The following is a 15329-nucleotide window of genomic DNA, read 5'->3' as shown; positions in this document are numbered from 1 at the left end:
GGTATCATAGTCACAGCATACCGAGACTTCTAAAACTAATTATAGGCCCACTGTAAGGCTACAGTGAATACATGTACATTTAAATAAACAGTAATTAAAATATGCATTATATATAATTTATACATGAAGCCAGCATTACGCCCGGCTTGTTATTAGCCTAGTACGGAGCACTAAGGGTGTTATCTTAACGTAGCTAAGTGCTGCGTTGTAACCAGACTTATCGACCGTTAATTAAAACGACTTGATATACAAGTGGTAACATCTTAAAAACCAACTCGTTTCCGAAATAAAGGAGGTCAGGTGACTTGAATTCGTGGTGTGCAGGTTACGCAATTTCCGTGTCCTTCCACTTTTTTCATTGGGTCCTTCACATGGAGGTCACGTGCTTCCTGTCCTCTCCGTGGAGATCGATAGTGGAGATGCTCCTGGTAGATTTGGGGTGTGGAGGTTACGCAATTTCCAGTCCTTCTGCTTCTTCATTGGGTCCTCTACATGGAGGTCACGTGCTTCCGGTCCTCTCCGGGGAGATTCTCCTGGTGGAGATTCCCCAGCTTGCTGCAGGCAGGTTCTACTGCTTTATCATTGGATCCTCTACATGGAGGTCATGTGCTTCCGGTCCTCTCCATGGAGATTGATGGTGGAGATGCTCCTGGTAGATTTGGGGTGTGGAGGTTATGCAATTTCCAGTCCTTCTGCTTTTTCATTGGGTCCTCTACATGGAGGTCACGTGCTTCCGGTCCTCTCCATGGAGATTCTCCTGGTGGAGATTCCCCAGCTTGATGCAGGCAGGTTCTTTTAACATACGCTGCGTGGTGGAAGCAGGCAACTTCCTGGACCCTACTCAAATGAATGAGACTAACACTAAAAAGCCTGGTCTACGGGTAATGTCAAATAGCCTACAATTAAATCGCAATCGCTCAAACATGTAATCGTTATAATTGAGAGCTGTAACGTTACAATTCATCAGCATGGAAACGACAGTTGTCTAAGTCATCAGTGTAGAATTATAACGTTATGCTATGTCAATGTATTTAATATGCTGTATCAATATTTGTGTGTTCTTGTGAAAGCATGGACGCAATACATCCAGCCCCCAGAGGGGACTCTTTAGGAAGGTTCACTTACTGCTCAGCTCTCAGGACAAGTGCTGTTGACTACGCCGTCACTGACATGGACCCCTCTCCTCCACCAGCGCATTCACTGTCAGGCAACAAACCCCCATTTCAGGCCATAACAAATTCAGGATATTTCTGAAAAGAACTGGAGACTGCAGAAATTAATACACACAGCCCTGTAAGCTGTATAATCTTAACCAATCATACAGATGGGCTGAAACAAGTGCAGATAAATTCACCAAAGCAATGAGATCAACTGAGTTAATTGACTCTGTTAACATGTTCCTCAGTACTCATTACCAAAATAACACTACAGGCTTAAATCGGGCTGTTACAAATATCAATTATTATCCTGACATCTGGAACCGGGGACTTTCTCCACAATTTATAAACGTGGAGACAAAGTAGACCCCAATAATTACAGAGGCATGTGTGTAAGCAGTACTCTGGGGAAACAGAGATGCACTTTCTCCTACATTGTAAAAATATTCAGAAACTAGGATAAATTATTTCAACAAGTTATCTCTGATTTTAAAAAACTTCAATTCACAAACCAAATGCGAATTTATAAATCCTGCAAGGAGAAGGGCCAACAGCTCCATTAGCAGCAAAGTACATCTCTGCCTGCAATAATTTGAGGGACAATTGTTGACCACCAAATTTATTAATTTAATTTATGAATTTATTATTATTATTCATTTAATGTTTTTGGCATTTTTATTATTATTATTGTTATTATTCCTATAGTGTCTGTTGTTGTTAAACAGTTAGATGTAACAATTGTTTATGTTCAAGCTGTAGTGTCATTTGTATTTATACATGTACGCTTTGGCAATATTTACTAATGTATTTCATGCCAATAAAGCATTTACAATTTGAATTTGAATGACTGTGTGTGTGTGTGAGAGAGAGAGACCCCAAGGAATGGAAATAACAAGTAAATACACACAGACAAACTAAGTTCATAAAATAGATATTTTTTAACAATCCACAAGTCTCTATATCTATAAATGGAATAATTCACATCCATTCAATCTACAGGGTTGTCCATTGTCACCACTACTACAATGGACTTAAGTGGACTTGATCCTGAGTTTGGTTACTCTGTTGTAAGTCGCTCTGGATAAGAGCGTCAGCTAAATGCCTATAATGTAATAATGTAATGTACTTAACCTAGCAGTAGAACCACAAGCCTGCAAAATCATAATGTCAGATTCCATCACTGGTTTATAAAATCAGCAATCAAGAACACAAACTATCCATGTATACAGATGACATAATATTGTATAAATCCAAGGTTTCAGAATCCAAACCTTCCCTTCTGTGCTTAGGAATCACAAACAATATAACAACTGCAAGGGGTACCAGCCTAATGGGGATAATGCAACAGACAGGCCTAATAGCAAAATGGCAACTCTAATCATGCCTCCGTCTTTCTGCTGCAGCGGAATATATACGCAGAAGATCGAAAACACGAAAGCAACAGTGAGCTCTCTGCAGCGCTGCTCAGAGGACGCGACCCCGGGACCCTGCCGGGTATTGTGATGTCACAATAGACTTAATTAGCGTTTGGATCGATACATGTGTGCAAAGCAGAAGAGTTGAACACAGCCCGGCCAAAAGCCTTCAATAGAAACGTGAAAGATAAACTTCAACTGCGCGTTCAACTGCTTTCAAACCAGCCGACGGCTCCTTGTACAAAAAACCTGAACTTGAGAAAAGTATCAGGGCTGCCAAGCAACAGTACTAACAGAAACTAGAATGCCAGTTAAGTGCACAGGACCCTAGGCGACCGAGGAAAGGCTTATGAAACAACTGTTCTGTTCTCCCCACCGTCAAGGACATTTACCACTCCAGAGCGCGCTCACGTGCGCGCTCGGGATCGTGAACGACTCCAGCCATCCAGCCTCTGAGCTGTTTGCCCCCTTGCGGACAGGGAAACGATACCAGTCTATTAAGGCTACCACCAGCCGCATGCGCAATGGCTTCTTTCCACCATAAATAATTACCACAGAAGACTTGTACCTGAAAAATACTAAAATATAAACTAAAGCATTAGCTAACATATTAACGGGGGGGGGGGGGGGGGGGGGGGGTTCAGCATTTGCGTCTACTTATTGACTACATAATCCAGAAGCACTTTCAAAAACACAGAAAACGTCACGATTAGTCATCCCCAGAACCGTAATTAGTCCAAATTTACTGCGAACGTAAAACAAGGCATTGTCCCTTGTATTTTAATCATTACGGTTTGACCAACCGTGACGCAATATCTGTATTTTTGAAAGTGCTTCTGGGATATGTAGTCAATAAGTAAATGTGATTGCTGAAGGGGATCAGACGTTGGACTTCATTTCCCGAAAAGCCAATGTCGAAACGCCATGTTGTGTTCGACGGAAACTTGTAAATATTGTCACACAACGACAGTGCTCGATCGAAAGGTAAATACATTTTTGCTGCAGATCAATGTTAACTGTGCAAAGATTACCAGCCAACCTGAACTTTATTTTGAAAACAACACTTAGCTTTTATGTCTGATGATGTCCATACGTTGTCCAAACTTGCGAGAAACAGTTTGCGTCAATAATGAGCTTTGCAGATAACATTAACTAGATAGCAAACAAGCTAAGAAGCTAGCTAACGTTAGCAAATTAGTTTATTGTAAGCAGCCGTGTGACTCTCCTCCTGTTAATGTAGCTGATGTCTAGTGGTTCTTGTCACGTCTTGTCAAGTTTCTATGACGAAGTACCGTTATACTCCATCATAAATGTGTCTTACTTCCAGCGAACAGTTATATTATTTAAACATAGTCAACAGATGTTGAAATAATAGAACTGGTGGCAGTGTGCCACTTTATTCTCCTAGATGAACTTGGACAGGTGTTGATGAAGGGTGTCAAACCATTTTTTGTTATTATTACTGGGAGCATGTTCAAAGTAAAATTTACTTAGGGTAGTACACTACATGGCCAAAAGTATGTGGACCCCTGACATCCAACATCTCAGCCAAAATTACAGGCATTAATATGGAGTTGGTCCACCCTTTACTGCTAGAACAGCCTCCACTCTTCTGGGAAGGCTTTATGGTAGATGTTGTAGCATTGCTGCAGGGATTTGCTTCCATTCAGCCAGAAGAGCATTAGTGAGGTTCGGCACTGATTGGGCGATTAGGGTCCAACAATCAATATTTGGTGGAGTAACCCCGATTCTTCTTCAAAGTGATCTTACTGATTTTACTTACTGATGTAACTTTTTTCAGAGTTGTATTTGCTATTAGGCCTGTCTGTTGCATTATCCCCATTAGGTTCATACCTCTTTTAGTTGTATTGTGTATTGTTTGTGATTCCTAAGCCCAAAGAGATGGTTTGGATTATGAAATTTTGGATTTATACAATATTTTATAATATGTGTACATGGATAGTTTGTGTTCTTGATTGCTGATTTTAATGCTGGTGATGGAATCTCACATTATGATTTTGCAGGCTAGTGGTTCTACTCCTAGGTTAAGTAGTACTGGTGACAACGGACAGCACTGTTTTGTGCCTGGATGTAGATTGAATGAATGTGACATTATGCTGTTTGTAGATATAGAGACTTGTGGATTGTTATATAAAATATTTATCTATTTAATGAACTTAGTCTGATTGTGAGTATATATTTGTTGTTATTTCTGTTCTATGGGGTCAAATGCTTTTTTAATGTCCAGGCCTCATACTGCTGCAGAAAGGTTACTGTTTTGTTTGCTGAATATGGTAGCACGAACACAAACACACACACACTCTCTCTCCTCTCTCACACACGCAGTCTCTCCCCTCTCTCTCTCTCTCACACACAAACACATATATGTACATGCACACACACACAAGACTCTCTCTCTCTCACACACACACACACACCCATATATAGGCATTGCACACACACACGCATACATGCACGTAGTCGCGTACACACACACACACACACACACACACACACACACTCTCTTTCTTAATACACACACAGTCTCCTCTCTCACACACATAGTCTCTCTCTCTCACACACACACACTCACACAAATATGTACACCCACACACAGACACAGTCTCTTCTCTCTCTCAATTCAATTCAATTCAATTCGCTTTATTGGCATGACAAATTTGTACATTTGTATTGCTAAAGCTTGTAAGGTACAGCAATGTATATATATATAATAAATGAAATAATAATAATAATAAAATAAAAACAATAGAAGTAACAATAAACAATAACAATAACTAACAGTAAAAAGTTGCAATAATAAATAAAAATAATCAGCATAACATAAGAATAGTAACACAGTAACAGATGTATTTCTGTGTGTGTACGGATGTATGTGTGTGTGTGTGTGTGTGTGTGTGCGTGTGTAAATGTTTGTGTATAGGTAAATAGGTGTGGTGTTATGGTTGTGTTTCATCACTCACTGTCCCTCAGACTGTGGCAGGCAGCAAGAAACTGTGCTGCAAGTGTAGAGCACTCTGCTTTCCCCCCCAGGAGTAGTTTTAGTTTTGTTTGGTCAGGAAGGTTGTTGAAAAATGGGCAGAACCAGTTAAATTTAGGGAAGTAGATTTTTATGATTTCTTTATATTTTTGTAATTTTGCTTTTGATAGGTTATAATTTGGTTGACTCTAATTGATTTTGTATCAATGTGCTGGTCCTGAGGCTGTGGGTTGTTAGTACTGGTGAGTGAACTAAGCGTCAGGACCAGCTGATAGAGGGGACTCTTTTCTTTGCTCAACTCTTGGCATTTCAGGGCTTTGTAATGGTATGAGTGGGGGTCACTATTTTTTAAATGTTTCCAAAATTCCAAATTTTTTCTTTTGAATTCTGATTAATAATGGATATTGGCCTAATTCTGCCCTGCATGCATTGTTTGTTGTTTTTCTTTGTATATGCAAGATGTTCTTGCAGAACTCTGCATGCAGGGTTTCAATAGGGTGTTTGTCCCATTTTGCAAAGTTTTGATTTGAAAGTGGACCCCACACTTCAATGCCACACTTCACTCTCTCTCTCTCTCTCTCACACACACACACACACACACAGTCTCCTATCTAACACATAAAGTCTCTCCTCTCACACACACACACACACACACACACACACACGTACACACACACACAGTCTCTCCTCTTTCTCTCTCTCTCTCTCTCTCTTTATCTCTCACACACACACACACACACACACACATAGTCTCTCCTCTCTCTCACACACACACACACACACACACAGAAACAAACACCCACAGAACAACAGTTCACCAGGGCAGCTCTAGCAGGGCAGAAATTCGACAAACTGACTTGTTGGAAAGGTGGCATCCTGTGACAGTGCCACGTTGAACGTCACCGGGCTCTTCAGTTCAACCCGTTCTACTGCCAGTGTGTGCCTATGGAGATTGCATGGCTGTATGCTTGATTTCATGCATTTGTTAGCAATGGGTGTGGCTGAAGCAGTCGAACCCACTCATTATAAGGGGTGTCCACATACTTTTGGATTCTGGATTTGATTTATTAATATGACAGAAGGGCCACCACCTTCGATCCGTGCTGGAGGACGTGTACAGAGACAATAGGTACAGTCGTAAGGGTGTTGTAGTTTGTACAAAGTCCCAGATTCACTGTCACCAGTTCTGCTAGCTCTCCTGTGCCTGGGGAGAGGACGGGGCAATGCCACTCCCCTGTCCCTTGGGGGGGAGGGGGGGTGATTGGTGGTGGTGGGGGCTTCAGTGCTTCTCTGGCCATTTGGACAATTAGAACGTAGCGTGAAATGTGAGCTTTTCTCAGGAAGGCGATTGGGGGAACCCCAGAGAAACATTTGGGGAGAGCTGCTTAATAGAGTCCTGGAAGCCATAGAAGTCATTTCCCTGTGTAAAAATCTGCACATGTTCTTTATCAGAACAGATACTGATGCCGAGCCAGTGTGTCTGTTTTATGTTGTGTTCAGCCATAGCCAGTAGAACTGAGATTATCCCTGAGGGCAAATTGTGGGTAATAGGAATATGTAACAAATTTTAGTGATTTTAAGCATCCCCCCCTTTTTTCTCTCCAGCTTGTCTGCAGCCCAACAAGCTGATCAGGGTAGCACTGTGGCTGTCTAACAGATGGGCTGACCATGCAGGAAGTCCCCAGATGGAGGCGCTGTGTAAGCATGAGTTTGGTTTTGTTTGTTTTTGTTTCTATGCACCAGATTTGGTGTATATTAGTGCATTACTACTGCCAGTCTTACATACTGCTACCTTTCTGCAATCAAATGAGTTCATTTGATTGCGTAGCAGTATGGGGGACTGTCAGTAGTAATGCACTAATGGAGAGTGGGGCCCAGTCAAATTTTTTTTTTTTTTTTTACCTTCAGAAAATTTTGAATTTGCAAAAAAATATTATAACCCCCCATGTTGTATTCTTGGAATTTTCAGGGGGCCAGATTGCCTACCCCTCCACTCACACCACACACACACCTCCCCCACCCTTGGGGACCACCGACGTTGCTCAGGTGCGGTCTCGGGGAATCGAACCATCAACCTCTACCTCCTGAGGATCGGTCCAGCCCCCTACGCCACGGAATCCTTCGCATTTATCGCTCATTTTTTTGTGCACTTACACAGCACAACGGACAAAAGCTGCGCAAACTGAAAAGGGGAAAGCAGGGCTTGAACCCCTGATCTTGGTAGTGGAAAATGAGAACCATTCCTCTACACCACTGTAACTTTGACATTTTTTCTGTTTTTCCTGCAGTGACATGAAGACAGTCAGACCTCAGAAGTAGAAACTGAAGGGACGGACCGGGATTCGAACCCTAAAGCTCAGCGTTCCGAGCATCGGACAATACCTTTACGCCACCGTCATGTTAGCGGTTGTGCGGCTGCAGAAGTGGCCTGATGATGAGACAACCCACGTATAAGCGAAACAAAGACAAAGGGGGGTTCGAACCCCCAACCTCTGCGTCCGTAGGCAAAGACAATACCGTTGCGCCACCTTCTCTTCTGTGAATCGGCCGGCTCTTCTATGGGTAGAAGAAGATGACGCAACAGAACTATTTCCCAAAAAAAAAGAAAAACGCTGGAACCCCCCCGGCCGTGGCTGGCTCAAATCTGCTGGGCGTGATGCAGTGACTGGAAGCTGATGGGAAACGCCACTGTTAAAAAAATTACGTGAGGCTTGAACCCTGAAGCTTCTGGTCTTGAGACCAGGTCCCTAACCACTACACCACAGTGGTTTTGTTGTGTTGAAGGCTGATTCAGTGGATATAAGACTTTGATATCACAGAAACTTTGCCTTCATCTACTAACTTCGGACCTGAAGGCGATGAACCTTGTTACCTATGTCTTACAGCCGGTTCTTAGAGCCACAGCAGAGCGGTGAGTTAGGGGAAGCACCAGACAGACAGAACAGAAGGGGGATTGAACTTGCTACCTTGGGCTTTGTGGAACAGGGTACTCTGTCTTGCGCCACGAAGCCCTTCAAGAGTTCCTGGGTGCTCATTAGTGAACTTATTCTCAGACCCATCAGAAATAAACAGGAAGAGCTCAGCTTTGAATCACACAGATCCAGATTAGGTGCCCTCCTAAAATGAACTCTAAGAAACTGCGGCAAAATATAAACTGACACTCTAACATATTTTGGCTTCTTTAAATAAAGCTTTTGATTCATTGAAGGAATTCCTTTGCATTTGTGATTTATAATTAGAACAACAGGTGACTGACAAGTCCTGTTCAAACAGATGACCTAATTAAAGGTGTAATGTTGTTGCATCTTATAGGTGTGCCTGAAAGTAATTAGTTGGTTACATTTTTTATACCTTTGAATGTTTTCTTTCACAAAGATGAAAAATGAGATTTAATTTAAACACTCATATTCTGTTTTTATAAACTGCAGTGGATATGTATTGGGGACAGCGCTTGTAAATGCATTTTATTTTCTTTTAAATAATGAAATAAAATTAATTGTGTTTTGGAATTTTATTCTGCAATTCCATTTCAGTCTTGAAAGTTGTGCTGCCATTGCTGAATAAAAATAATGCACAATAAGAACAGTGAGTTTTGGTTTCAGTAGATCTTTATTATCCCCAGAGGGCAACTTGTGTGCAGCATTAAAATCCACATACATTTAATAACCATACAAAAAATCGACTTGTACATTGCAACATTTTTTAAATCGGATTTCCTCTGCTGTAATACCATTTTCTGTCCAGCAGAGGGAGGCAAACTCCTGACATTACATTGCATTATTCGGCAGACGTTTTTATCCAAAGTGACGTACAATAAGTGCATAAAGAAGGTCATTGGAACAACTACAAAACACAGATCCAATAAGGCACAATACTCATTTTGTAACAGTTATTCATAGCCATGAACACATTAAGTCCAGTTCACACATTAAACATTACTCTGACCTAACCTCTGCTAAGTAAAACTAGGAGGCATGACAAGCTACAACATCAAGATAATGATACAAAGTACAGTATAAGTGCTGGATGGCGGTACAGGTAACATGAAATTGGCACAGGAGGTACATGTGTAGCATAAAAGAGGGGAATTTAAGTGAAAAAATTATCCCAGATTCATCCGAATGGCAGGGGTGCAAGTGGCGCTGTTTCCACAGAGCGGAGTGGTCGAGCTGGCGTGTAGGATTGAATCATGTCCTGTAAGTAGCCGGGGGCCGTCCTGTTGGCTGCAGGGTAGGCGAGGATCTGGACTTTGAACCTGGTCCTGGCAGCGACCGGTAGCCAGTGGAGTGAACTCAGCAGAGGAGTGACTTGGGATAACTTGGGAAGGTTGAAGGCGAGTCGGGGAGCAGCATTCTGAATCGGGACATGTGAAGCCCAGCACCGATGCCTCCGAAGCACTCCCCTCAGCTCCTTTAAAAAAAGAAGGGACCAGTTAAAACCATTTAAATTGATAATCAAACCAATATATGTAAAGCGAGATGCATGTATACTGTATTTTGGTACAATCTATGTATTAGGCTATGTATAGTTTTGTTTTTAGTCACACACTAAACAGAGGTAAACCAGTAGAATGTGTGTGTTTTTACTACCATGGAGAAGTGAAGACCGTAAACTTAATCCTTAACATGCATGTGATTTACAGCAATGTGCATGCAAACACCACGAAAATTGGAAGCAATCAGTTTTTAGCAATAATCCGATTAAGTATCTGCATGGTTCACAACAACACGATTTCTCTAATACCTGGGTTTTACATGGATTCTTTTAATAATCATGTAAGGCCAATTAGTTGTGTCCAAAAATAATTGCTTCACATCGCTCTGCGTTTTGCTTCCGCCTCTTCGCTTGGTTTGATACTGGTTTGTTAAACTTCCACACGCGTTACTGCCCCTCTGCTGGTCGTTAAAAAAAATTCACAACTGATCCTCAGATGCATCCGTGCAAGTCTGGTTGCATACAAACAAATCCAAAGCTTTCCTTTCAAATAGTTACCGCTTATTCTTATCTGAACCAAGAAACGTTTCAAAAGAAACTCCTAATTCTGAAATAAAGTTGAATACCATCTTACTTTCCTGTATTTTACATTATAATAACATGTTGAATCGTCGCAGGCATGCCACACGCTCATACCCACCTGAGTGTTTCCCTACCATCTTTAAACATCGATTAAAACCACAGTACCTCAGACTTAATCATGCTGGTTTAACTGTACTTGATCCTTACCCCCTGCATAAAGATATAAAAACAACATCCAGGTCACTGCGTCTGGTGAACTTCCGCATATGCAGTTTTAAAATGTCAAAATTTAAAGCCGACTTTCCTACGTTCATGTGCACACACAAATCGAAAATTTACGCAAACATATCGGAGTTAATGTAATGTTTTCTCAGATTCTTACCATATCCGATTAAGGTAACAAACAGGCGTTTACATCAAACCTTCCATAGCCGGATTATTGCCTCAATCGTATTAAAACCGAATTGTGCCTAAACGTAGCCGAGAGCTGTGTTTTCCTGTGCTTTAATGGTGATTGATGACAGGTGCGCGGACAGCCGCCTGTTGCAGGTGCGTTTTATGTCCACAAGAGGGAGCCATCTTACCTATTCGTATATACAGTTGAAGCCAGCCATCGTTAATAAAATAATTAATGAAATGTCATACAACACTGTACTTAATAATAATTAATAAATAATTATTTCAATTAGCGCACCAGCTGATCACACAAAACTGCAAGAATCTCTCATACAAATAAGATGCGCTGCATATGAACAAATGAGATGGCAATAGGCAAGGGTTTTAATATTACATGATTAATCACTGCTTCCTGTGGTGGACAGGGCTGAGATTTCTGATGACTCATCCCGATTAATCTGGACATACCGATTGGCTCAAGGGCTGCGATTATTTGGCTTTACTGAACAACGCCCAGCCGGACCAGTACCATCCACAGGGCATTTTTGCCTTGTCGTGGTCCTGTGTTCACAGTCAAAGAAGTTTGCTACGTTCAGCAAAAATCTTAAATGTTTGCTGCCATTTAGGTTGGAATTCCAGGGGTGTCAATGTCCAGGGATGCCAGGAATCAGCCAATGATGCATTTACACGTTCATTAAGCATGTAAAGAATCACCATGGTAACAGCTTGCAGGGGGACTGAACCAAGATCTTTGTTGAGGATGAAACCCTTGTACACTGTGTGATGTGCCTTCGCTAAGTACCTCTATTAAGATAATTACCCTTTCAACAGAGATACCTGGGTTCATAACGTTGCTGTACTGGAGTGTTTTTCCTCGTTGACATTTAAGACTGTAGACTTAACTTAGAAGTCTGGATCACTGGTCTTAGGTGCCAAATGCCACAGCTGGTTAAAAAGAGTCTTGTATAGTAATAATCACAGCTTAGTGATGACAAAGAATTTGCATACTGATTAACAGTATCGGTGGGTGGAGGACCAAAATGTGCCTAGGTGCTTGAAAACATTTCCGATTGCTTTCATGAGGAAAATGTTTATCTTTGACAAACAGGTCATTGAGCATAGAGTTCTGGAGCACCTCAGAGAGTACATGCACTAGCATTCCCCCCAATCCACTAACCGTGGATACCATTGGTGCTCAAGTTGGGTGATTAGTGCCTGTCTCTCACTCAATCCAGCTCGGCCATCAGTACATTTGAGAGACAGAGATTAATCACACTCCTTGAGTGGGAATTGAACCCACATTTTCAGGCTGGGAAATACCAGCGCATTTACCCTCTGAGCCACCCCAGAACTCTGAAAGCACTCTCTCATGCATCATAGTTAAGTCTACAATCAGTAATGTCAAAGTGAAACAACAGTGTAAGGCCTGCAGGGGGACTGAACCAAGATCTTTGTTGAGGATGAAACCCTTGTACACTGTGTGATGTGCCTTCGCTAAGTACCTCTATTAAGATAATTACCCTTTCAACAGAGATACCTGGGTTCATAACGTTGCTGTACTGGAGTGTTTTTCCTCGTTGACATTTAAGACTGTAGACTTAACTTAGAAGTCTGGATCACTGGTCTTAGGTGCCAAATGCCACAGCTGGTTAAAAAAAGTCTTGTATAATAATAATCACAGCTTAGTGATGACAAAGAATTTGCATACTGATTAACAGTATCGGTGGGTGGAGGACCAAAATGTGCCTAGGTGCTTGAAAACATTTCCGATTGCTTTCATGAGGAAAATGTTCATCCATGACAATCAGGTCATTGAGCGTAGAGTTCTGGAGCACCTCAGAGAGTACATGCACTAGCATTCCCCCCAATCCACTAATCATGGATACCATTGGTGCTCAAGTTGGGTGATTATTGCCTGTCTCTCACTCAATCCAGCTCGGCCATCAGTACATTTGAGAGACAGAGATTAATCACACTCCTTGAGTGGGAATTGAACCCACATTTTCAGGCTGGGAAATACCAGCGCATTTACCCTCTGAGCCACCCCAGAACTCTGAAAGCACTCTCTCATGCATCATAGACAAGTCTACAATCAGAAAAGTCAAAGAGGAAAAACATGTAAGGCCAGCAGGGGGACTGAACCAAAATCTTCACCTTAACAGACGTAGTGGAGACACATCACATAGTGTGCAAGGGTTTCTTCCTCAACAAAGATCTTGGTTCAGTCAATGATCTGAAATGGCAGAAGGAATGAAACAGTATTAGCTTGATACATCACCAGCGAGTCATAAACTGGGGTAGGTACCCCAGCACAGGGCCAACTTGTCCCCATGTGAAGACAGTCACTTGTCCATAATAAATATTCAGATATGTGCGTGTTATCCTTAATTTCTTACACTCTAAATATCTTTGTTTAACACATCATAACTGTGTCCTTTCCAGATTCAGGAACTCCACTGCAGTTTATTAATATTCCACATTAAACATTTGTGAACAAATTATTATTCATAAATATTTATGTTCTGGGTTTTGCACAGAAATGCATCAACAATCCATTTGAAAAAAAAATGCAAAAAAGGAACGAACCTTCTTTTTCAACATTTAACTCTGATATTTCTATGAACTTCTATTTTTAGACCACAAGATGACAGTATAAGACCACAAATGACCAAAAAACAAAAAAACAAAGGCTCTTCCTAGGAAACTCTGTGTATGCTAGGTCCTAGGAAACTGTATGCTGGGTTTTTTTTCCAGCCACAATTGCAATCCCAGAATTAACAAGATGTTCACTTTTATTAATTAGACACTTTTCATGTTTTGAAGGATTATTTACCCTTTTTAACCACTTTATGTTAGAAATAGCTATGCATGCCATGAAGAATAGCAGTACCACATTCACATTGTGCTATATTGCAAATGGTTTATTTATTATTAATTATTTATTTAGACAATGCGGGTCACCATAGATGTCGTGTTACCATTATGTGCAAACCTGAATCCCTAATTCAGCAAATAATTGAACTAATTATATAATCAAGAGCTGAGGCTGGAATAAAAACCAGCATACACACGGCCCTCCATGGCACTAAGTTTGAGACCACTGTGCTACGATATCTATCTAATTTTTAGACCAATGGCCTTTAATTTTATCATTGTTTATCCTCCTTCTACAATGTCAGATCATTGAGTTCAATGTGATTTTCCAGCCTTGGGTGAGCTAGTCTATGATGCATTCTAACTGGTTGTAAGCCTTAGTTGTAAGCTCTTGCCCTTCCAACAATGGGACCAGTACAAGGGTTTCATCCTCAGCAAAGATCTTGGTTCAGTCCCCCTGCAGGCCTTACACTGTTGTCTCACTTTGACATTACTGATTGTAGACTTAACTATGATGCATGAGACAGTGCTTTCAGAGTTCTGGGGTGGCTCAGAGGGTAAATTCGCTGGTATTTCCCAGCCTGAAAGTGTGGGTTCAATTCCCACTCAAGGAGTGTGATTAATCTCTGTCTCTCAAACATACTGATGGCCGGGCTGGATTGAGTGAGAGACAGGCAATAATCACCCAACTTGAGCACCAATGACATCCACGGTTAGTGGATTGGGGGAATGCTAGTGCATGTACTCACTGAGGTGCTCCAGAACTCTGTGCTCAATGACCTGTCTGTCATGGATAAACTTTTGTCTCATTTTGACTTCTGTGATTGTAGGCTTAACTATGATGTTGGGCTGAGAGAGTTCATTTATGGTGACTGAAACGAAAAACAAACGAGAACGCGCAATAATTATTAAATAAAACAGTTGATTGCGCACCTTTTTTATTATCTTAAATTTTAAATCGTCCTTATAATTATGCGACGTGCGCTATATAACGCCAGTGAGTAAAAGGAGGAAAAAATTAACGCCCTCCCCCTTTACTTCAGTACATACGGTTTGACCAACCGTGACGCAATGTTTGTGTTTTTTAAAGTTTTGTGGGATATGTAGTCAATAACGCGTCGCGATTGCTGAAGCCGGCGAGACGGTGGACTTCATTTCCCGAGTAAACCATCGTCGAAAGACATGCGGTGGCCATCTGCAACTCGTAAATATACTTCCGCCTGCAGGGCTGCAGAAAGGTAATTACATATTTTGCTACAAGCCAATGCTTACTATGCAATGTCTGAATGCTCACTTTAACTATGTTTTGAAAATATTACTTCGTGTGCTTCCTGTGTGATACGCGATAATATCCGTACATTTAACCAACCTTGCAAAATACGGTTTGCATCGATAAACAAACAACCGAACTAGCTAGCTGCCTAGCTAATGTCGCTAGCTAGCTATGTAGATAACACTAGCTGGACAGCCATC

General features: G+C 41.4%; 1 protein-coding gene and 3 long non-coding RNA genes across 14 annotated transcripts in view; 1 reads left to right on the top strand and 3 right to left on the bottom strand.

Annotated features, from left to right (window-relative positions):
- The window catches only part of LOC118218854, a 184163-nt gene that overhangs the window by 115081 nt on the left and 53753 nt on the right, over positions 1–15329 (bottom strand). The window lies entirely within an intron of this gene.
- Positions 711–2021, bottom strand: LOC118218868. 2 transcript variants are annotated; one of them, XR_004763573.1, is made up of 2 exons: positions 1126–2021; positions 711–837 (listed from the first exon to the last, which is right to left on the bottom strand). It is a non-coding gene; the product is annotated as an uncharacterized LOC118218868 (long non-coding RNA). The 2 variants fall into 2 exon arrangements; XR_004763572.1 differs by having other exon boundaries at positions 711–805.
- Positions 3512–9084, top strand: LOC118218858. 2 transcript variants are annotated; one of them, XR_004763559.1, is made up of 3 exons: positions 3512–3556; positions 7176–7268; positions 7859–9084. It is a non-coding gene; the product is annotated as an uncharacterized LOC118218858 (long non-coding RNA). The 2 variants fall into 2 exon arrangements; XR_004763560.1 differs by lacking the exon at positions 3512–3556 and adding an exon at positions 6683–6699.
- LOC118218869 lies at positions 9161–11213 on the bottom strand. Of its 2 annotated transcripts, XR_004763575.1 has the most exons (3): positions 10969–11213; positions 10705–10796; positions 9161–9980 (listed from the first exon to the last, which is right to left on the bottom strand). It is a non-coding gene; the product is annotated as an uncharacterized LOC118218869 (long non-coding RNA). The 2 variants fall into 2 exon arrangements; XR_004763574.1 differs by lacking the exon at positions 10969–11213 and having other exon boundaries at positions 10705–10962.

Source organism: Anguilla anguilla, chromosome 19 (genome assembly GCF_013347855.1).
Source record: "Anguilla anguilla isolate fAngAng1 chromosome 19, fAngAng1.pri, whole genome shotgun sequence".
NCBI lineage: Eukaryota > Metazoa > Chordata > Actinopteri > Anguilliformes > Anguillidae > Anguilla > Anguilla anguilla.
This window is presented reverse-complemented; position numbering and strand designations above follow the sequence as displayed.